The sequence below is a fragment of the Cibotium barometz genome, chromosome 41, assembly GCF_041138505.1.
Source record: "Cibotium barometz isolate CiBa-2024 chromosome 41, ASM4113850v1, whole genome shotgun sequence".
NCBI lineage: Eukaryota > Viridiplantae > Streptophyta > Polypodiopsida > Cyatheales > Cibotiaceae > Cibotium > Cibotium barometz.
The window spans coordinates 40,453,898-40,479,700 of NC_141086.1; positions in this window are offsets into that span (position 1 = coordinate 40,453,898).

A 25,803-nucleotide genomic window follows, 5' to 3' on the forward strand; every position below is an offset into this window, starting at 1 on the left:
TCATCATATGGCCAAGATTTTGCCACCCGGACTGCTCACACGCTGCCCCCATTGCTTGCGCGAAGGGTTCACAAAAACCAGCCTTCTGGCCACCAATCGCATTCGTGCGAACAACCTCTAAACCTCCTAGCTATACCCGCTAGTTTTCTATTCAAACTTGCCTATTTTAAATGTCTTTTTACATGCAAAATTTTCCAAGGACACAAAAAAATTATGTTTCACATGCAATTCTACCCCCCAAAAAATGGTTTTGACTCTTGAACACTAAGATGATGCATTTTCTTCCAAAAAAACTCTATGGGCACGGAAGCTCATCAAAAAATTTGGCTTGGACTCTTATCCTCTCAACTAAGCACTCTAGGATGTGCATTATTTGTACAAGATAAACCAACATTATAGTAGTAGTAGAGAACACTTAGGTGGTAGTGTATCTACATGCAGCTCGAAAAAAGTGTTTTTTTCAACCTTTCAACCCTTAAAATTAAAGGTAATGCTTAGGATTACAAATGCCAGGATTTATAACTAAAATGTACAAATTTCAACCCTTAAGATTAAAGGCAACATCGAATTCCAATCGAGATTTCTAAATTTCAGCTGGGAAAATCACACTACAAACAGGGTTATGTGAGCACTGTGTCTACACGCACAAACTACTGTGCATCATCATTGGGTATACAGAACTACTCTTGCTAAATATGTGTGTTACACATGTGAAAAGAACCCTAAACACTAATGTAGTAGTGTGACTCTTGATGGGTTTTTTTTAGCAAACTATAGTGACCTCTAGCTATAAAAAAACCATGAGACCATCTTTTTGGCAAACTGTAGAAACCTCTAGCTATAAATTACACTACAAACCGGGTTATGTCAACACTGTGTCTACATGTTCAAACTACAATGCAACGTCATTGGGTATAGAGGCCTACTCTTGCTAAATATGTGTGTTACACGTATGAAAAAGACCCTAAACACTAATGCAATAGTGTGACTCTAGATGTTTTTTTGGCAAACTATAGAAAACTCTAGTTATAAAAAACCATGAGACCATCTTTTTGCCTATAATAATATCCTAAAACTACCTTTAAAAGAATACTTGGTCATTACTACCGTACAACAATTTTGACTATATGTTTTTAAGTTTATAGGAGGTTGCAATTTATAAACTCTTATAATGTAGTGTATTTCTATAATGCCCCTCACCAAGTATTATGGGTATATTTTTAAGAGTCTTCTTTCAAGGAAGTCACACAAACTTGAACAAAGTTGCTTACTTTTTGTATTTGTAAAATGTTGTCCAAGCTATGAAAAGCTCAATTGTAATAAATTTACTCAATTTGATATTTTAAATATATAAATATACACCTTATCCATGAGTTTTTGTTATTTTAGACATACAATATGCGAAAGATAAATATAGCTCTTTGATAAATATACACCTTATCTATGAATTTTTGTTATTTTAGCATACAATATGAGGTCTTTGCTCTATTACACTTGAAGGGTTGAATGGCTTATTGGTTGAGTAGGATGGTGGGTATGCCTCGTCTGGCCTATACTCCTTCCTTTGATTACGGATTTTGTTATACCTTTTTACCCCACTTACCTGATAGCATAAATAAAAATTTGAAATTGACATTTTTTGACTAAATTTATACTTGTTTACATGTCTTTTAAATGAAATTTAACAAAATCTCTTATGTTTGAACTCATGTGTTGCTGTTTATATTCCTAGATGAACCCCCCAAGAGTGTGATTGCATCTATAAAGAATAATGTTTTTTTTCTTGACATGCTAAAGAAAATCTTGATATAAAGCAAGTTAATATTCATGCTCCAAATGTGATACAAAGACTAGACTTACAACCTAGTATAATCAATCAATAGCATTTGTCGTTTGACTCCATGTGTAAATGAAAATTCATTAAAAGAATTTTCCTCTCTCTCTCTCTCTCTCTCTCTCTCTCTCTCTCTCTCTCTCTCTCTCTCTCTCTCTCTCTCTCTCTCTCTCTCTCTGCGTGTATGTGTGCATGCATGCATGTGTGTGTATATATACATAGACATACACACATACACATATGTGTGTACAATGTATATATTTGCATGCACATACATATATACATATATGTATTACATGCACACAAAGACACATAGACACACATATTTTTCATGAGACACAATTCTAAGGGCATGGCTTAATATGATTTTTATGAATAGCATTATCATCATTAAAGTAAGTATTAGTACCTTGATTTATCAAAATTGCTTAAGCACACATGGGATAAAGAAACAAAGAAAAATAAGGTAGTAGGCAAAATGGCCTTATATGTACAAAATTGCACGTTTTGGTTAAATGTAAAAAATGGCTATCAAATGATATCCACGAAAATAGCATGTGAGTTCAATTGACCTTATAGTCTAGTTATCAAGAGTATACATATATTCATGAGGGGTGTTTTACTTCAAAAAGTAAGAAAATCAATACAGAAGAGGTATTTTTCAAGTTTATAGAAGGGGGTGTATCTAGATGATAAAAGTCCATATATTCCTCTCCTTCCACCTAAGTGCTTCTCCATCGCAGGCTCCACAATAGGTAGGTGGGTACTACGAGCCTTCAATAGGGGCCCCATGTATCAAGATTATAAAAATCCATAGATAGGGTGTTTTTCGATTACCCTTGAACATGGGATTTTAACACAGTGACCACCTTGGGATGACATCTCAGGGTTTTAACATAGTGACACTTGAACATGGGATTTTAACATAGTGACCCTTGAACATGGGGTTTTAACATAGTGACCACCTTGGGATGACTCATGTCATATTATCCATAAGGTCCTTTCTTGTCATGGATAATCACAAAAATTAAAAAGCAAGCATGTGGCAAAGAATCATTTTTGTTTAAGTTAAGTTGAAGTACTATTGCACGATATTGATGTCTTAGAATAAACATTTAGTAAAATTACCAGAAAAAAGTATATGCCTTCTTGTTAAGATTAACAATAAAGTTGAAAATGTCATATTGGCCATAAGGCCCATACTATTCATGAGATGAGTGCTTGATAAAGAATCTTTTTATTTTATGTTGTCAAACCCAAGGGCTATATGTCAAATTGATTTTTTATGGATAACCTTAGATAATGACTCTTATAGAGTATAAAAAATCATTTAAGAATTGAATTCTTAAGAGAATCAAGTTGAAATACTACCATGATGCTTACGTGCCAACAAAGGAATGTCTTGATTCTCTTATGTAGCAACACCAAGTTTGGACACAAGAAAAGTTTCAATAAAAGATTCCACTAAGGTCTAATCAGGTCACAACATAAATGGCCATTCTTACATAGTATTGATTCAATCATTCTAATAAATCATACACAAGTATTGTATATGAGCACATATGTGAGGTAAATATATTTTAGTTACACTTTTTTGGGTATAAATACCCTTCCAATGCGCGCGCATGTGTGTGTGTGTGTCGCATGCGTGTGCGTGTGTGTGTGTGTGTGTGCGCGTGTACGTGTGCACATGTGTGTGTGCATGCGTGTGCATGTGTGTGTGTGTGTGCGTGTACGTGTGCACATGTGCGCGCGCGCGCGCGTGTGTGTGTGTGCATGCATGAAGCACATTTATGTCCTTAATAAATTTTTGTGAATCCAAATATAATGGGATAATAAATGTAGACTTTCACAAGATTTATTAATACTAATGAATGCAGGCATGTTAAGTTGTGGTATTTAGCAAAATCAAATTGTTGTCAATTGTGTGTATCTATTTCACCCTCTTATATGTACAACCTATGGGAGCTCAATAAGAGTATATAGCAAAGGTTCTAGGCCCTTTTTAGGGCTCTCATAGCCTTTTCTAAATTATTTTATCAATATGGTACACTGCAAGGAATTAATTATCTACAACTAATATAAGCTATGTTAGGTGTTGCACAACCTATGGAAAGAGATTTTATAGTATGAGACCCTTTCATAGTTCGAAAGGTGGATATGTCTAAGGCGGGTTTATTTCTACCTAAATTAATATTTAATCATGGATACTAGTCCACAATTTTAGAGATCATCTAGGTATGACCATTAGGGGGGTTTTAAACTCAAGAAAAGGCATTGCATTGAGGAGGAGATCGTTATCCACTGAGATCCAAAAATGGACTACTGAGAGGGGGATTGGCTCACCATAGGGAGCCATGGCCACTTTTTAATTGGAAGGAAAATGGGTCCATCCCTCATAACATCTCTCACATTTTGCCTCACCTTCTTATATAGGTCTCTTGCACAATTGTCCCCACCACACTCTTCTACTTACCTTTGCTTTTTGGCAAAGGTTTAAAAAGTAATTTTGGTGTTTCCCTCTCAAACAGTTTTTTTGTAATGGTTCCCCCATTCCATCCCTATGTACAATCCCTTTCTAATCAACTATAGTTTGATAAAAATGTTTGTCTCAATACCAAGGCAACCTAAACATATTTATATTTCTATTTTTAATTCTTAAGTTAGTTATCCAAGGTAAATTCTAGATTTAACTCAAGTTTATGTTTATATGTCAGAGTCAATGAAATCCTATTATAAATGGTTCTCTTATTGGTGGTTTTTACACATTGACACATGCATGACCCAACCAACTAAGCCTTAGGAATCTTGTCATTTGATTACCTTCAACCTTCATTCCAAAGAGAACTAGAGGAAAACTCCAAACTTGCCACCATCAACCCAAACCCTATCAAGTTCTTCCTAAAGCAGCTTGAGTTTCTCATTAATGGACATTAGTTTCTCATTAAAGAACTCCAAACTTACCATTTGACCTAAACTCTATCTAGTTCTTGCTAAAGTAGCTCAAATAGTTTCTCATATTAAAGAACATTAGTAGTGACCCAAGTGACATGAGAGCGAGCTACTCACAGTCTAGTGATTCTTAACCTTTGAGCCTAATTATTTTGTATATGGTCATTCACTAATGCCACATTCCAAAAACAAGAAGAGTATAATCCAAGAAAGAATATGTATGGGAATCCTAGTCTATCTCACTGCTTGTGGAGAGAACTGTAAAGATCAATATTTTTTTATAAATAGCCCTTCATTCACTCTTCCTTTGATGACTATAAGAGTCTATCTATAATTGTTATCTCTAGTATGTATGCCTAGGTAAAGTCATAGGCGTTTGCATGAATATCCCAAGAATTTATTCCCAGCTTGACTTTATTTTAAGTGTACTTAAAGGTTCTTAATCCTAATAAAATAAACTCCACTAAATGCACCAATGAGAAATAGTTCCACCAAACTGTTGAAACAATCTTAATCATTTGCTAATATTTCTCCAAAAACATAAATTTGAACTTAAATGATTTTGTATTAAGAAATTGATACAATAAATTACAATGATTGAGATTTTTTTTTTAATCTCCTCCCCATCTTAGCAAAAAAACAGTTTATTCAACAATATCAAACCTTGAACCAACAAAAGTAAAACCTTCTCACTAGAAGATAAATCTTGGCTAACAATCACTTGAATTCCAATAGTGTACAAGAGCACTTCAAAAAAAGACATGATTAGTTTTTTCACTCAAACACTATCCAAAATTGATGTCCCCTACAAGGGCATATAAGAGTTAGCTAGCCAAAGGCATGATTAACAAGTGATCCACACTATTAATGGACTTTATTTTAAATAACCATGAAATGTTAGAACCTTTTCGGGTCTCTTGATTGAGATAAGCCTTTTTGTGAAAAATACCAAAAGATAGAGTTTTATCTTGCGTGTACGCTCAACCTTGGTAGTCATTTCGAGTATTGGATTGCTTAAAGTGTGTGCAATCTATCAAATCATGATGGTATCAAAATTTCTTAAGCATGATCCATAATGCAATTAACTCTCATAGATCACCATTGATCGCTTCATTCTAAGAACAATGCCATGATCACTTTTTATAAACTTGATCCAAGATAAAAACAACAATGATAGGCTATTAATGCCCTAAATAGACTTTGCCATTATGAGCATTTGGCACCTTGTTCAACCTCATTTAGAGAGCAAACCTAGACAAGTTTGCTAGCATAAGAGACATTTCATCTCAACTTGTGAAATTGGTGACCTACATGGCTCCAAAAGTCCTTTGATGAGACAACTATTTCATGATATTTAAGATGATCATTCATTAGTATAAGTTGTTGACTTGCACTAATAAGAAGAAATTCCATAAGGGTTATCCATACCCTTCATCCATGCTTTTTGGCCCATCACAATGGTAAGCATCAATTTCACGCAATAGGACACAAACTATAACGAGATCCTAGCGAGCTACTTGTTTAGAATTTTTGGCATCAATTCTAAGGAAACAAATGTATCCTAATAAATGATTGTGAATCCACACAATTTTTTGTTGACCTATCCACCCATCAGTAATCTAAGAGTATGTTACCTTGGCCACAACCTACTATAAGCACAAATAGCATGATCACCCTGGCTTTTTGGCCATCATAATGGCAAGCATCAATTTCACACAATAGGAGAGTTGTCCACTAACACAAGAATCCCCATCTAGAAATTCACAGAAGATAATATCTTAAGCAAAATAATTATTCAACCATTCAGCTTAATCTATTGCTACAACTTCAATGTAAACCAAGCTTTAGAAATTAACACATGAAAATACTTAGCTCTTATATGACATAAACATTGGGTGCAATCTTTCCCCCTCACATGTGTCATGGTTTGTCCGTCCGTCTCTCTGTGGGGTTAATTGGGGACACCTAATTACCACTATGCTCGTAGCATGGCACTTGGGTGATTCCAAATATTCCATGTGTAGGACATATGAAATTAGGGATGGCTAGAACTAAGTGTTGGATTTAATGCTTATGTGTTGTCATGTAACTTTAGCATGTGTTGCTAATGTGAATGTGTTTAAATGGACAACCTTGTGTAGGTTGGTGAGATTGACGGGCTTTGTGCTCGTAAGCCGGAATGGCTAGGATGTGATGGCGGTGATATGGCGTAAGTAATTACTAGGAAGGGTTTTCTCATTTTTGGTATTTGGCCGTGGTATTTACTATGAGATTTTGTATCATAGTTGGGCCGCCCACCTTTGTTATATTTGGGCGTGGACCTAGTGATTTTTTGCACGTGAATTAGCCCTTGGGGTTCTTTATATATTTTTCATTTAGTGGTTAGGTAGAAAAGATTTATCTTAGCTTTTGGTGAAAGCAACCCCTACTTTTGTAAAAAGGCAAGCCCATGCATAAGCATGCATCTATTTTTGGCATGTGGGCTAGTTTTATTGAATAAAGCATAAATACCCAAGAAGTGGGAGGATGCCGACACTTCTTGGGGTGGAAGATTGGACCCAACACTGTGTGTCCACTATATTTTCTTGTGATGTTCTATTTCTCTTGTTTTATGCTATGTTATGCTCTTTCATATCAATTTGAATCAAGTCTATGCCTTAATTTTTGATGCATTTGTGAGTTTTCAATTATCCTCCAACAAGTATTTTAAAGGTTCCGTGTCAACGTGTGTGGCCTATTTCCCAGATATAAGTATTTTTAAGCATTTAATTGCTAAAATAGGCCATAAAATACAAAAGTTATGCTTTTTTTTTGCACAGCGCTCTCTCTTTACCCAAAATAGAGAGCTCTTCAGTATAAGATTACTTGGGGCTAGGGAAAAGCTTTTTACAAAATAGATATTTGCAAGTCTATGCTTCAAGTCTAATAAGCTTGTAAAAATAAATAAATCGATGTGCATAAGCTAGCATATATATACAAAGCTTGTCAAAAATAATGAATGCTTTTTAAAAATAATAATTTATGCACTTTTATCTTAATGTTTCTAGTCCTCTTCACCTCTAAAATATCTAACAATAAATTATTAAACAAGTATTCCATAGGCATACAAAACCATCACCACGCACACGTTCAATTAGGCATAAGTACTCTAAGAATCACTCTGCTATACAACCATAACAAACATAGGAAGCCGCAAGCATATGTCAATGTGCACCAAATGTATTAATATTTAAAATGGCGTCACCGATAATATTAACATAATAAATTGGCATGATACAAAGATAATCTAAGCATCCCCGAATTATCTGAGGGTAAAATAATATTTTTAAGAGGGCTTAAAATACATTCTCATATTGTGCTTTTTCTTGCACCGTGCTCTCTCTTTACCCAAAATAGAGAGCTCTTCAATATTAGATTACTTTGGGCTAACAAAAAACTTTTTAGCTTTGTAAAATAGATATTTGCAAGTCTATACTTCAAGTCTAAGCTTATGAAAATAAATAAATGGATGTGCACAAGCTAACACATATATACAAAGCTTATTCAAAATAATGAATGCTTTCCAAAAATAATAATTTGCATACTTTCGCCTCAATCTCCTGAGTCCTCTTCACCTATAAAATATCCAACAATAAATTAGTAAACAATTATTCCATAGGCATACAAACTATCACACCACACACACACTCATCAAGTGTAAGTACTCTAGGAATCACCCTGCCATACAACCAACTGCAACAAACATAGGAAGCTGCAAGCATATGTCAATGTGCAGGTCAAATGTGTTAATATTTAAAATGGCATCACCCACAATATTAACATAATTTAGCATGACGCAAAAACACAATCCAAGCATCCCCGAATTATCTAAGATGGTACAATCGTATTTTTACGAGGGCTTAAAATACATTGTCATACAATCTACACAAATAAGAACAATACCCTACCGAGCTACTTGTTGGAAGATAGGGCCTCAATTGTGACTCATCCAAGCACAAGAATGCATCCCAATTTGTGAGTCTACACGATTGTTTGTTCACATGTTGACCCAAGGTTACGGGTTCCTTTCGATTTGGGCATAGGCACCATGGGTCCACTCCATACGCAACCAAATGTAGAGAAGCCATGTGAATGCCGGTTAAAGCCCCACCAACCCCTTTAACTATGAGCCTTTTTCAATAAAGGCCACCTTGATTACCACCGAAGTGTGAAAACAACGGTGGTGGATCTTTGCCGGACCAAATGCCTGATCTGGCAGTGCGCTCATTCAACTTCTGCTACACGGCTCGAAACGGTGGCTGTCGGCCAGAGAGGAGGGGCACGCGCTGCCACTGATGAGCCGCCGGTCGCCCACTTTGGTAGGCAAAAGAGCAGACCGGAGGTGCATGTCATCGGCCCTACTTAGTAGTGACGATCACAGAGAGGCGATGCCAAACACCTTTCTCAGGTGCAATGCCCTGCTGCAGTTCATCATAGACTGTTGCTAGGTGCTCATCATCTTCCTTGCCTTTTTCACCCGAGCAAGAAAGCCTTCATGCTTTTTCCATCACCTCCCCTCCCTGCCCAAGAAAGAGAGAAAGAGAGGATGTAAGAGCTCCTCTCCTCTCCTTGCCCAAGAAAGACCCAAAGAGAGGATGCAAGAGCTCACTCGTTTGTGAAAATAACACAACAAAAATCCCCTCCCTTGCTCCTTTCCCATCTCCTCCTCCTCAAGAAATAGGTATAATCCCAACATCTCCATCATGAGAGAAGAAAGGAAGAAGTATATCTTCCCATGCATATCAACCAACAACATAACTTGAGCATCTCCATAGCTCTACTTTCCATGTATGATGGGCTCTAATACCAACTATGACATCCACACAATTCCATCTCATGATTGGAATGTCTCTAGAGCACACGTATGCACATGCATAAATCACACAAGGGAAAGCATTACGCGGACTCACGGCGCTAAACTTTGAACCACCCCCAAGCTACTTAAGTGCATGGGTGCCATCTCTTCCTTACCCTCACTTTGAAGTTTGTGTGACAATGCCGTGATCTCTTCCATTAAAATCCTAAGTGAGAAAATTAGACATGCTGGTACCACCATAGCATGAGGCCTTTAGATCTCTATACCACCTTGGAGATATTAGCAACATACAAATCTCAAAAGCAAGACCCAAATCGAGGCCTCGTCTAGATCTCAACCTACACAAGGTTGTCTCTCAACACACACTAAGTTATGAGCACCACTACCCACACCTTGCTTATGCCACCTTGGAGCTACCAGCATACAAAACTCAAAATCTCAAGACCCACATGAAGGCCTAGTCTAGATCTAAATCCCCACAAGATTGTCTCTCAACACACTGAGTTTTGAGCCCCACCAACCCCTTTCTTATACAGGACTTGGGTGCTAGCTTTATCCATACACATATGTGATAGTTATGTGCAAAGTTGTGTGACACTCCCTTGGCCCATACAACATCAACCCATGCCTATGCTAAGGATGCAATAAAGATAGTTATGCCATTGCTTGTGTGGTTATTGTGCTCCACCAACTGGGTACTTGAACACAAGTGATGATTGGGTTTAAAAAGTTTAAGCATTGTTGCCAAAGGACTTGAGGATAAACCTACTCAATCACTTAATAAATTACACAAGACTGGGAATCAACCCATTTAGGATAGAACCTCTCACTAGAGTAAACAAACTATTGGTGACACACTACCATCACTCTTGTTGTGAAAAGTGAAAACTTTATCATAAAAAAATTCTACAGAGACTTGCCATAAAGGGTTGTCAAACCAAGGTGTGTTAAATGGCACTTCATTTATCACATAAGTAAAACAACATTGTGGAGCTAGTAAAACCTTGCAAATAAAAGGTTTTCTATGAAAGGTGGATATAGCAAGGTCTCACGAGGTTAGAACCTTGTCAATGAGACTTATGTAGAGTGACAAGCATGAAGAGTATAGGTGATTTTTTCATATCAACCTCAAATTAAAGCATGAATGAGTTTATGGTCTAGTTTACTTCACAAAACCAATGTGGAACCGAAGAGACCAAAACCTTTTTACAAGTAGGTGAAGAAGGAGAAAAATTGGCTTCAATAAGAAATATCTTCTACTTTCATTGTACTGGCCTAATCGCTTCAAAAATACTCAACAAATATCTGCCGTCATTGAAACAAAAGAAGAAGAAGAAAATTAAAAAATGTTGAGAAATTTCTTACCATCACCAAAAACCTTTAAAATACATAAGCCATGCCAATGCATTGAAGTCCTTACAACACTACAAAACCACTTATGCAATGGTGGTCGATGCATTTTTATCATCTACACAAAAAAAGAAAGAAATGAAATTGTGCAATGTGCATTCCCAATGTGTCTCTTTAAAAAGGATCTTATATTGGCATGTAGATATCACAAGATACTAAAGCATCACTAGATTCTATCCATGTGGTTATTGGGACCAAAGAAATGAAATTATGCAATGTGCATTCCTCATCTCATGTGTCTCTTTTAGTATCTATATTAGTATGTAGACAATGAAAACCTCGTAGTCGAAATGGGTAAGGCTTTCCTGTAAACAATCTCAAATGGTGTTCCATCACCAATGGTTGTGTGAGGTGTTATTATGCAATGTGCATTCCTCATGTGTCTCTTTTAGTGTCTATAAGTATGTAGACAGTAAAAGCCTTATAGTTGGAATCGGTAAGGCTTTCCCATAAACAATCTCAAATGGTGTTCATCCATCGATGGGGTTGTGTGAGGTGTGTTATTATAAGAAAAATATAGAAGGTGAATGTAACGATCCCAAAGTTTTGGTTGAGATGACGTATAGGCTCTAAGTAAATCTAGTATGGTGCTATTAGGGTCACTTCAGTTTGACCATTGGCGTTTGGATGGAAAGTTATCGTGAAATCTAAGTGCCTAAATTCTCAAACAAGGTTCTCCAAAAGTGACTACAAAATTTAGAATATCTATATGATACAAATCACTTTTGGCAAGTTGTGACATACAAAGATGTGTTTGATGAACATATTCACAGCTTGTTTTGGGATGATAAAGTCTTCTTACATGGAATAAAATTGGCTTGCTTACTTAGGTGGTCCACTATAGTCCAAATCATTTCATTTTGACTAGTCATTTGGTAGCTAAGCCTATAATAGAATCCATAGATATTTACTCCCAAGACTCAGTAGGTATTGGAAAAGGCATTAAAAGTCCTTCAGACTTGCCCTTGTAGCTCTTACTATTTTGGCATACCATGTATTCGGCTACAAATTGAGTCAAACCGAGAAATTTTTTGACGTGAAAAACCAAGAGTTTTACATGGACGTGAATTTCTTGAGAAATTCATGCCAAAAATATTTATGAGGTAACCATGTAAACAAGCAATGTGGAACTCCATTAGTAGAGAATTGGCATTCAAAATTTGAATAACAATCGACGTGAAAACCTGGTTTTTTACGATAGTGGCTATCTTGGGTTTTTCACGCGTGACTATCTTATTGATTTTCATGTCCGATGATTATCCTTTGCGGTATATTATTTCTTGATAATGCCTTAGTCTAGCCATCTAAGAAAGTAGTACTGATCTAAAGGGTAACCTTGAGTTTAAAGGATAAGTGAAAAAGTAGGGTGCAAAAAACCAAAGTTAATGTCCATAAATAACTCAACCTTTGGGTAACCAAAGGTCCATAAACAAAATCTAGGTCCAAAGATTGATATTAGCCTACTAAAAATCCCTTTTCATATGCTTGAGAGATTAGGAAAATCTTTGGGAGATGAAGTCGCTCTCTAGACAATAGTTCATCGAATTACCCAAGATCTTTAGAGTGTTAGATTAGGCCCTTTGGCCAAAACACATCAGAGTGTGTTTGTTTGGAGATGTCTATCTTCAAGCAAGACTAGTAGTGATAAGTCCATGGAGGGATACACACATTGTTGATGAGCAAGTGGAGGAGAGTTTTCAACTCCCTTGCACTATCCAATGGCTTGTTGAATATTGCTAAAGGGTTATTCGAAATGAAGCTAGATATAGAACAAGAGGCTCGCTCTCCAATGAGGGTTGTGCAATGAGTAACATGTCAAGGTTCCCAATAGAGAGAAGAATGGTGCATAAAACACCTCCACTTCAAACTTTTATCCAGAGAGAAACCTTGAACCAGTCTCAATATCCCATATCTTTCACTCCAAGGATTAAGAGGGATGCAGAGAGTGTCATTAGAATCGGGGAAACCTTTTTTCCTATGAGCAAAAAAATTAAGGTAGAGATGAAATTCCGAGAAAAAGAGAGTTAAGAGTAGAGTGTGTAATTCTTGGAACATGTGCGTCTTTCTCATTGTGTGAGAGTGAGAGAGGTGAGTCCTTCCAAGGAAGTGGAGTATCTTCTTGGTGGTAACAACAAGGAGAAAGGCATTGAAGCTTGGAGTTAGCACTGGTGGAGCTTGGAAGAAGCTATGAATACCAAGCCAGAAGCAAGTTAAGTCCCCTAAGCGATGGTTATTGTTTGTTCCACTTCTGCTAGAATGGTAGAGTTTTGGAGAGTTTGTGAATGAGCAATAATAGTGATGCCAAGATCAATAGGTGTATATGCTAACTAAGTGCGTTGTGGAATGCTCGTGTCCCTAATGGTGCAATAGAAGAGAAATGTCTAGATTGCCATAAAATTTTGGTTGTTGCACTGCTTGGCCATGGTTATGTTTTTGAGGCAAACCTAACTCGGGATCGGTGCCAAATGTTTGAAACATTATAGTGCCCGACATGGTTTGTGAGCACTAAGGGAGCAAAACTTCAGGTTTCTAGTCCTCCTGCTCCCCACACTAGAACTTCACCCAAAGATAGGGAAACCCTTTTCACATTGATGGCACGGTTTTACAAAGCCAGTTAGTGAATCTGAGGTTCAACAACCCAAAGATAGGGCGGCCCTTTTCACATTGATGGAATTATTTTACAAAGCCAATTGTTGGTGAATCTAAGGCTCATAGGACTATGGCAAGTCCCATTTCCAAAGGTTCCACTATTCCTCCACTCATGTTTGTGTTTAATTAGCTCATTTCTTCCCAAAACTCCTTGCTTGAGGTAGACCTGAGGAGTCTTGCTTCTTAATAAGGAAACACACAAAGGATGGGTAGGTTTAAGGTGGTGTGGTTTGATGCGCTACAATCAAGTATATTATCATTTTAATAATTATTCCACATAGAGTTTGCATCAAAGAGTTTCACTTTGGTGAAATAGTCCCCAGGTCTGAATGGAATTGTGTTCTACTCAAGCTATAAATGTGTGTGTGTGTGTGTGTGTGTGTATATATATATATATTAGTTTGAGTTTTTTAGTTTTTTAAAACCTTTTTTTGTTGCTAGGCTCGTGTCTCTAGACTCAAACCTTTAGGATCATGTGTGTGTGTGTGTGTGTGTGTGTGTGTGTGTATATATATATATTAGTTTGAGTTTTTTAGTTTTTTAAAACCTTTTTTTGTTGCTAGGCTCGTGTCTCTAGACTCAAACCTTTAGGATCATGTCTGCGGCTCATGTCTATAGAATCACGTCTCTATACTTGCACCTATAAGCTCATGTCTCCTAGACGCACATATAGGCTCACATCTGTAGATCACATCTATTGGCTTACACCTCTAGACTCAGGCTTGGTGTGACAAATGCATCTAGACTCATGCTTAGTGGCATCTAGACTCGCGTCTGGTGGACTCATTGTACTGGTGGACTCATGCATCAAGAATCATGTCTGGTGGGCTCACACATGGTGAACCCATGCATCTAGACTCACGCCTGGTGGACTCATGCCTCTAGACTTATATTCATGTGAACTCACACCTTTTTTGTATAAAATAGGCTTCATAGGTCGTGAGCTAGACGTATACCATGCCTCTCATAGGCTCACTCTTAGAAGGATCATGTCTTATAGGCTCACACATGGTAGGCTCATGCCTAGTAGGATTATGTCTTGTGAGCCTCAAAGGCTCACGCCTGGTAGGATCATGTCTTGTAGGCTCATGTCTTGTAGGTTAACATATTAAGTTTGGTAGGCTCACATCTGGTAGACTCATGCCTTTAAGGCCTATGGTTGAGGTGAGCCCCTACCTATTGCTTTTTATTGTGTGATCTATGTGTGTGCACATGCATGTGGACTTTAAATGCACATGAGAGGATGACATTCATGTGATGTCCCAACGCCTAGCTATGCATCTCATCTTTCCTTATGGATATCTAAGGTTACCGTTAGTATTCTTAGTTTTATTACCTTGGTAGATATATTAAAGTTATTAATAGTCTTATTAATGTTGTTGCTTCTCCCATAATGAATGCAATTTTCTTTACAAAATCATAAGATTTTTACCTTAGGTTTCTAAGTTTTAAATACCTCATCATTTTAAATCCGGATTTTGCATGCCTTGGATTTCCTTTCGATCTATGCGGTTGCATAGATAGCCTCATCATCGACCGGAGTCCTTTATCCTTTCCGTTTAACCTTGGGGGTCTTATGATTCATGTATAGGTCTTCCACTACATCGGCATTCCGCCATGGATGCAATTTTTGGCTTTTGTACATAGCCACTTGTATATGTCTTTTCTTTGGGCACGACCACCCTTCAATTTCGAGGACGAAATCATGTTAGGAGGGGATGCTTGTATCAAAGTGTTCTTAGGATGCACATGCACATGGGATGAGCTTAGGCACATGGACTTAGGGTCATTTACATGTGGGATTAAGGCACATGGGCCTTGGGATTGTAGAAGGCATGTGTTCTTGGAGTATTGTACCTTTTGATAATCGTGAATACACAAGTTACTTTCTCTACTCTCTCTAAACCTAGGCTAATCATCCTAATCTAGGCTAATTCAAGGTTAATTAGGATAAATCTAGGTTAATCTAGATGCTACCTTTCTTTCAATGATGCTAATCATCATAGACCCGAGTACAACGTGCACGTGAGAGATAGGAAGTCTATTGGACGTTGCCAGGAAAATACAATTCATGGATGAAGATGTGGACACAAGAAACGAATCGAGTGACAAAATCATAATGGAAGCACCCATACACAAGAAATTTTGGGCAATTAGGAAAACAAGTAGCAGAGTAAAGTGTTTGGGTTATATAGGTAGTAGTAAGTGTGTTCGCATGATTGTAGGATGTGCAAAGGATTACCTGCACCATCATTTTTTTTAAACAAGATCCCATCTGCTGGGAAGACTAGTCAAATGATGTGATTTTGTAATAATGGCATCATGCATACATGGGCTATGGATAAGAACATTGACCATCCCCCACATAATGTGCCTACTATAGTGTGACTGAAGGCACAAATCTGATAGTTGAGGAGGTTAACGCATTGGTGCTTGTTTTGCAGGCTTTAACTTACAGAGTAAGCCATTGGGAAGGGAGCAACAAAATCCATTGAGCTCAAGTCAATCAGAAGTGCCTAGAGAAGAGACAAACACCACATGCAATGATATGTGATGATATGGCTGTCGTACAAGATACAGAATAGGCATTTCAGAAGAAGCTGTAAAAAGGATCAAGAAAGCACTAGATATTAATGCACAAGTTACACAAGAGCAAGTGTTTCAAACTTCCAAACATGAGGCTTTCACCACCATTGAGACATTTGGAGAAGGTTCTCATGTGGGAAGTTATGATGTGCATATCAAAATGCATCCATCATGCTCATGTCCAGATTTTTTGGGAAGGGTCAACCAGCACTTGCACTTTGTGTACATGAGAAACATGGGATTGAGCCAAAATGAAAATATGTTTATTCACCCAACCAATTTTGATAGAAAGGGAGGTAACGAATGTCTACACAGAGAATGAACTTACCCTGAATTGGTTTAGTGGACAACTCATGCTCCTAATTGCACTTCAGAGATGTATGGGATGTGCAAAAATGTTATGGAGTATCATTTTATTAGAACAAATTCCATGGAGTAACTTTATTTGAGCTTGTATCATTTTATTGGGATGTATCACTTTATTGGAGTAATTTTATTATCCTATAGAGAGAGATTGAGAGAGAGAGAGAGAGAGAGAGAGAGAGGGAGGGAGGGAGGGAGAGAGAGAGAGAGAGAGAGGCCGAGAGCCCCCCATTATAAAAAAATTGCTCGTCGCAAAAAAAATCCCCCCTCAATGGCCAAGACATCAATATGCATCATGATCTCCCTATTTGAATTAAATGAGCTAGGCTCACTGGCCATGCCACAACATGGGTGCTGCACTCACCCTCTCATCTATGTATATCTATAGGGTCATCCAAAAAGCTAATAATATCATGGTATACTAGATACAAATATAGAGAAAATCTAAAACTTATCCCACAAACTAAACCCTCCTTTACCAAACTTACATATGTGAGATGCAAGGATAGTAATAAATTGGTCACCTATGTTGAAGTGCATTGTGTTATACATGGATAGAAAATGATATAAACTGTTTTGTATAAATTTGTCAACCACCATGTGGGAATTATGTGAAGATCATATATGTATAGCATAGCATGTATGTATGTGTGTGTTTCCTTATATAGATGAATATGTTCTACAACCATAAAAAGGACACATCTTCTTAATGGACCTTATACAAGCAAGAGTATGAAAATACCATATAATCAGATACCATGCATCCCAAATGACATATACTACATCCAAAAGTACGGGTGTGATCGGCTCGACTGCTTGTTCAGAAGAAGTGTCTCCACCAGTGCACCTCTTGGCTGAGCCCCTATCAAGCAAGTTGAAGATCTTAGTAGTGTCAATCACCTCCTCCAAACCACGAACAATCACACCTCCCTTTCCATCTTCCATGAGAGTCAATGGCCTTCTCTTATCATCCTGGACTTTACAGATGTCCTCTAGTGCTAGCAAATCAGTGGTTTCCCTCTGAGTAGAGTGCTTAGTTTGACTGCAAGTGGCACATTAGTTGTTACTATTTGTGTAGATAGGATTTAAGTGTTTTCCACCTTAGCCAGCTAGGTTAGAAGACCCCCCCTTGTTGCCTAGCCAGTTGTTATTCCTCAATGGATGCCAACCAATCAATGGTTGGTATTCCCACACCAACAACCAACATAATTACAGCTCTATGGTATACGGAGCACCCTGGCTCTGATTCCAATTGACTGTGTTCGACTCCCATTAGGGCTTTATGAGTATCAACAAGCAGTAGCAGCAAATTTTCACTCAATAGTACATGCATACATCATCTTTATACAAATTTGTCAACCTCAAGCTATGGATGCCTTGCTTGCATCAATATTCACTTGCATACATCAAGATTTACATCAAACTATCTAATCTTTCGAGAATCTCACTATCTTGCAAGATTTACACTTCCTTGCACTTTCTTGCACTCCAACACACCAAGATTCACTTTTGTCTTCATTTCTTGTGCATCTATGACTAAATAAAACTTGATATTGAAGTTTTCTTGAACAGAATGTAAAGATCTTGTACAAATTTCAAGAAAATCAACTTTAGGGGGGCAAGATTAGGGTTTAGACAAACTCATTGCACCGTTCTTTCTCCATATTTTGAAAGAAATTGATTTTCTGCACTTCTTGAAAATCTGCACCAAATCTTGGAAATCTATTCAAAATTACAATGAATCTGCACTTATCACAGCACTCTGCAACTATACAACAGAAATTTGAAAACTCTGCATAGCAATCTGAATACTCTGCATAGCAATCTGAATACTTTGCACAGCAATCTGAATACTCGGCACAACAGTAATATGAATATTCTGCACAATAATCTGTATTTTGCACACTTCTTGAAACTCTGTACTACCAACTGCACATAAAATCTTGAAATCTGTAGCAGTTCAGTACAACTCTGCATTGTAACCTTAATTCTCTGCATAGCAATCTTCTTCTTGCAATCTCTCTCCAACAATTCAAAGATTTGACAATCTAGAGTTGTATCTTGAAGAAATAAGAGCTTTAAGGATTGATATTTGAAACTATAGACTCTCTACACAGGTGATGTAAGAAAATTCCTCAATATTGGTTATTATAATCTCTGCAAACGCTAATTTTGAAAATCAAGAAAATATCAAAAAAATCAAGATCAAGAAGTTTAGGAAATCAAACATTAAAGTGGATTAGGGTTCTGAAAACTATGATTAATACAAATTCAAAAATGATTAACACAAATTTCATTGCTAATCTTGTCAAAATAAGAAATTAGCAAATCTAAAAAATGTGTAAAAATTAATTTCAAAAATGATTAACACTAATCATGATCAAGATAATGCATTCTAAAAAATTAGATTAACAGTAATTCAAAAATGATTATCACTAATCAAGATCAAGAAATTACATTTTGAAAATTGGATTAAGCATAGTCTAAAAATGATTATCACTCAATACCTAAGCAAGGATCTAAGCCAAGAGCTCTGATTCCAATGAAAGAGAGGTAGCATCTAGATTGACCTAGATTTAGCCTAATTTGCCTTGGATTAGCCTAGATTTAGAGAGATTAGAGAGAGTGAGTAACTTGTGTATTCATGATTATCAAAAGGTACAATACTCCTAGAGCATGTGCCATTTATAGTCCCAAGGCCCATGTTCCCCAAGCCCACATGTAAATGACCCTAAGCCCATGTGCCTAGGCCAAGGTCACCGCCGCGAAACGCGTTTCACTTCCCCTGAAACGCGAAACATTGGTGAAACGTTTCATACATGGAGTGAAATGTAGAACGTTTCAGGGCAGGCAGATTTTTTTTTATAAAGAAAGAGACTTCTATTAAGTATGAGAAAAACATACAAAAAATCACAGCTATAAGCCCATCTTCTCAACATTCAGAAATGGGCATTCAATTCGATACCCAAATTTGGGAGTTTTGTCCAATTTGGGATAAAATCCCCTAATTGGTTGCCCAATTTGAGCAAATCTCAATTTGGCTGCCTAATTCTTCCACCAATTCTAAGGTTTGGGCAAAACCCCTAAATTCATGTTTGATTCCAGTTTGGGCAATACCCCCCAAATTGGTTGCCCAATTCTTCCACCAATTTGAGGGTTATGATTGATTGATTATTGAACTGTTGGTGTGCACTGTGTATACTTTTAGCTCTTTTGGCACCATGCCCAACCTTCAGATTTTATGTATATAATCGTTTTTGGTCCATCGTTTCACTGGCCACCTCTCGGTGGTGAAACGTTTCATTCCAAAATGAATCGTTTCAGCAGAGTGAAATGTTTCGCGGCGATGACCTTGTCTTAGGCCCATCCCATGTGCATGTGCATCCTATGAACACTTTGTTATAATCATCATCCACATCAATTACATTACATTGTCGTCTCTTATGCCAGGCTGATTCCCAATCACCTACTATCAAAGGAGTTAGGGCCTTGTACATGGGTGTACCTGCAATGGTACTCTGTTGGGCTTGGAGTATGCGCATTTGCCCTCTCAATGAGCTTTTCAAGACTTGGACCTGCTCCAATATGCTTGCCCATCATGTATGAATTTTGCTTTGCACTCTGTAATATAGCATTAGGCCATGTGTGATACACATGCATTGTAGAGTGTTATTTTTTGTTTGAAACCCTCCCCAGCTAACCAGCTTCCATGTTTAGACTCTGACAAGTTTTGCTCCATGGTGTACATGACTAATCACCGCTCTTCTCCACCTATGCAATAGTTAGAGACATATTAGAAACATCATTAAAGACATTATTTTTTAAGACAATCATTCTTATACATACCAAAATCATTACATTTCCCAAATGTGCAATACGCACTTCCCACCAGCTCAGCCAAAGGTCCATGGCAAGTATATCTGAATCTCTTCCATTTCCATTGTGCCACCACATCAAATAAGTTGCCCTTGAGCTAGTTCAGCCTTTTTTGTTGATTCGGTCCGCCACTTCTCACACATGCTCTTATGCATGCTTTGGAAGGCCTTTATAACTTACTTTGTGGTATGTATATTTAAGCCTTGTGCCCAATCGAATAAACATGAGCGTTCTCGACCTTTCATTTCTTAAACTTCATTGTAGGCTTCTCTAATGGCATTCCAATTTGATTGGGCTTCATCTGCCACCATGAAACCAAAGAAGTCTACTTTTTCAAATCCGTGTGTCACCATGACATTATTTATGCACTCCCAAAACAATATTTGGGACGTCTTGTCCTCCTCTTTCATCTCACAAGTTGCAATAGTTAGAAGCTCCTACAAGATGCAACTTAAACTCAATATGCTAAAAGAGGTAATAACAAAAAACTATTTTTTATTCAAGAGCCATTATTATAGAGATACACCATTGTTACTACCTTGGATCATAAACGTGACAAGCCATTGTTACCCAATCCATGATGCATCTAGTGTGGTCAAATTGGATCCAAGCTCTTCTTAGATCACCATTCCTTGAATGCCTCAATCTATTGATGAGTTCGACACACCGGAAGCTGGTCCTTTAATAGACATCTTGAAAACAAAACAACGTTCAGTTTCATTGCCTTGACCTGGAAATCAGCTTCTATGGAAGAAGTCATAATTGCAATCCCTCTTCAAACATATCAAATCATCATAGCCAAATGATGACTTAGGTGGTCCTTGGCGTGCATGAGCTATTGACCTTTGAAACCTACAAGAAAGGAAATTTTACTCAGTTTGTATATATGACCTTAACAAATGCTTATCTAATTTAACTCACTACTTGTTCTCAACTAGCAGGCTGAGCTCTTCTAGCACATTATTGAATTCTTTATCTCCAAGCTCATGTCCTTGATCTGCTTCTCGGACTAATGAAGTTAGCACCAACTCCTTGGTAACACAAATCTACACCTTCCTTGGACCAGCACCTACATCAACTTTAATTACTCTTTGAACCATTGCTTTAGTCTTATCAAGCAATGCCTTAGATGTTCCAGCCTAGATACCATGTGAATGAATTTTATTTTGTATTAGAAGTTGTGTTAGTATGTCATCACTAGGCATGATATAATACACATAGCACGCACAAGATGCCTTTTATAAGTAGCTGGCTTTTTGCAATAGTGACAATTGAGCTTTCCATCATTAATGGCTAGGACACCAACTGCACAAGTTTTCTTTATAAACCCTTTGAAACTAATGTCATTAGGGAAGCCATTATTCAAATACTAGGGGCATGTGGTGTGTAAACAATACATTTGGAAGAAAGACCTTGTTGAGGCTGCATGTGTGCTTGCCAATGAGTTCTTAAGAGAGGATGGAACCTTTGTAACCACTTGCGCTTTTCTTCTAGTATTGGGAAATTAAAAGAAAAAACTAAATCATTATTAAAACAAACAAGGTGTATGCCATGAGTGTGCAGGTAATAATGTTAATTATTGGGGTGTTTGTTTGACACCCACCAAGCACCGACCTCCAACATATATGAGAGTGAACGGTAAGGATGTGTCTGCTATAACGACCTCTAGGTTTACACACTACACTAGCCTTTTGAGTGAGTCACTCCACCTAAAAGGAAGGCGTGCCACTCATATTAGGGGGATAGATAATCAACCACTACGGGGTACAACTAAGTGACTCGTTTGAGACTGCAAGTTATAGAATAAATACTACACTTTTTATTTAGTAATGATTCGATACAATGTAAGGCATTCATCTTAAGCTTTTCTTCATTTTGGCAAATGGCTCCTTTTGGTACTTTCACAATGGAGGGGAAACTAGTACTTGATTTCTTTGCAGGACTGGTGTCATGTCTAAGGCATGCAAGGAGCTTTGTCGACATTGTATAAGCATAGAAAATAATTGGTTGTGCTATAGTCAGGAGTTGTCTGATTTGTAAGATGTGCCCACCATAGACATGGGTTCCACGTGGTTTCAAGGTAACGAATCCAAGAAAATTATTCAAGCAAGCCAGCAACCTCAAATTTCATTGGAGAAACCTTGGCATGGACAACCCCAATGGTTTCCAAGGTATGCTTCATATGTACCATGTGGTGATACTTCTACAACTGAACAACTTTCTTACTATCCACCACCACCTGGATCTATCAATACAGCCTGACAACTTGCTTATTATCCACCACCATCAGGAGTAGAAATGACACCAGCAATGATGCCATACCCTTATGGTATACCACAGCCTAACATGACCAACCCATATCAGTATCCGAATTGGGGGGGACCTCCATGACCCAACACAAACTAGCAAGATCATGCAACTTCAAGTAGTGTTGGTGCCTCACATGGAATATGAATTATGGAGATAACCATGTCATTGGTTGCCAAAAACATTTATTGTTTTCCATGTCATTGGTTGCCAAAAACATTTATTGTTGTTTTCCATGGATTTTGTATTCATGTCTCATGTATGGAAGCGACTTTTATCAATATCTTGCAAAAAGTGTAAAATGTGTTGGTGTGTACATGTCTCAATAGAGAGAGAGAGAGAGAGAGAGAGAGAGAGAGAGAGAGAGAGTGAGTGAACGAGAGAGAGACAAATGCCCTAAGTGTTACATGTGAAATATCTTGCAAAAGTGTGAAATGTGTTAATCCTAATTGTCTATAGTGTTTTTTAGAACTCTCTGCCAAGGTCAAGTTTAAGCCATGCCTTCTTGTGCTTATTTCTACTCCAAGAAACACAAGAAAACAAGCAATGGAAGAATTATCTACCATTAGACCAGCATACCCATTATCACAATAACGAACTTTAGCCCACTAATAGCTCCTCAAGCTATCTTCTCTTCCTCTCTCAAGCTTACCTCTCTCTCGTCTCCTAGTTCCACTCCTTAATCTATCTTCTTATCCTCTCTCAAGATTACCTCTCTCTCATCTCCTAGTTCCACTCCTTTCCCATAGTCAAGCTTCTCGTCCTCTCTCAATCTATCTTCTTGTCCTCTCTCAATCTATCTTCTTGTCATCTCTCAAGCTTACCTCTCTCTCATCTCCTAGTTCCACTCTTTAATATTTCTTCTCGTCCTCTCTCAAGCTTATCTCTCTCTCATCTCCTGGTTCCACTCCTTTTCCATAGTCAACCTTCACTTCACCTTGATATAAGCTTTCAGCCAAGAGCTTACTCCTCCACTCAATGGAAACCTAATGATGCAAGCTTCCCACTCTCACATAAGCCTAGTCTCAAGAAAACACCATAAACTCAAGAATACAAGACCTAGTATACTAAAAGATACAATGCAAGCAAAGAGATACCAAGATATCAAGCCACAAGTAGAGTAGTGAGAAGCATTTAGAAGAGGAAACTTTGAGCAAGAAGAGATCACAAAATAAAATGGGAGATTTTGACTTATATTCAAATTAAGTTCTGGATGTTCACACTTGTTCCCAATGCCAAAAACATACTTGTTTCCTAGTCTAGCCTCTAACTCCTTATTCTCTTAACTCCTTATTCTCTTAGCTCCTGATTCAAAAAAAAAGGCATAGGAATATCCTTAAGCATACACTAGTGCCATCATGGGTGGCTAAATATGTGTTAAAATAAATCTCCAAGCCCAAAGTGGTATGCCATTAGTCAATCTCTAATTAACATATTTGGCCTTAGTATTGGTGCTTTTCAACATATATACTTATCTTAGGTTCCCACCCATTGGGAGTTCATCACAAGATATTGGAAGTTCATCATATTAAAGGAGCCAGATATTGCTAAAGAAAATCCCACTCCATAATAGATGTGCAGGCATATAAAGCATGGCATGAAAGAGGCAAAAAGGCACTATATTGGTTGTCTACTATCAGTGTGAAAAACTCTATGATTATACATATGTAAGATACATAAATTCCTAGGGAGGCTTAGGACACCTTGGTGAAGATGTACAGTACAAACACTAAGCTCGAAAGATGTAACTGAAATAAGAGTTGCATAGTGTGATGAGAGGGAAGTTGAGTATAAATGATTACTCGGTGAAGCGGGATTGCATATGCCCTTGCTTCTATTAGATCACCAGTAAATGATAATGATGTGGTGGAATACAATCAATTCATACCTCCATTGGAGTTCAAGAGAACTTTTTTAATTTTCAAGAACTAATTACTCTCCTCATGCATGAGGAGAGGAATATTAGGGAAGGTCTATACGTCCATAAATTCACATAAGCAAGCCTTCTACTTAAATACAAGTAGAGGTAGAGGTAGATCCTTATCTAGAGGATGTGGCAGTGGCCGATTTGGAAATCAAAACTAGAAGTAACAAGAAGAAGAAGAAAATCAGCCTCATATAGGTAAAAGAGGCCAAGGTGGTTAGAAAAGATCAAAATACAAATACCATAGAGTGTTATTATTGTTGTAAACCAAGGCACATTACAAAAGGACTACTATAAAAAGTAGAATGACATCAAAAGTGGAAAGTCATAGTAGTAAGGCAACTATGCACCACCAAGTAAACATGGTGATGATAGAAGTGAGTAGTTGTTTGTAATACAACACATGTTTAAATACATGATAAAAGATGTGTCAAGATCGAGAGATTTGGTATGTGGATTCTCGCGCCTCTAACCACATGACCAGTCATGGTAAGAGGTTTAGAGATATGAAGAAAATGAAAAACAAGGGTATGTAGAGATGATACTATGTATCCCATTATGCATGTTAGTAAAGTGCCATTGTCTATGCAAGATGACAAAATGAAGTACCTAACAAATGTACTTCATGTTCATAATATTATAAAAAAAAATAGTTTCTGTTTGATAGATAGTTAAGCAGGGTGGTCTGTAATGGAAGACTTCAAAAATCATGGGATGAGCATCCTCTGAGTAAAAACCTCCGAGCATTCAAGAGATGGTGAAATTATCCATTAAGAAATATCTTTCTTGTTTATTTAGTTTCTCAAAGAAATATACATAATGCATGTTCAAATACAACATAAAGGCTCAAAATTATAACTTTTCTCAAAATGTTCTTAAAATCTCTTTATCTATTTTCAAAACCCTTTTTGGTGAAAAAACAAGTTTTCTGAATTCCTTTAAACTATTCCTTTTTTTTTGTGTGAAATGGAGTGACCATAAGCTGAGATTTAGGATAAAACATTATGTTGGTTAACATACAATTAATAAGAAATCATACACAATGCT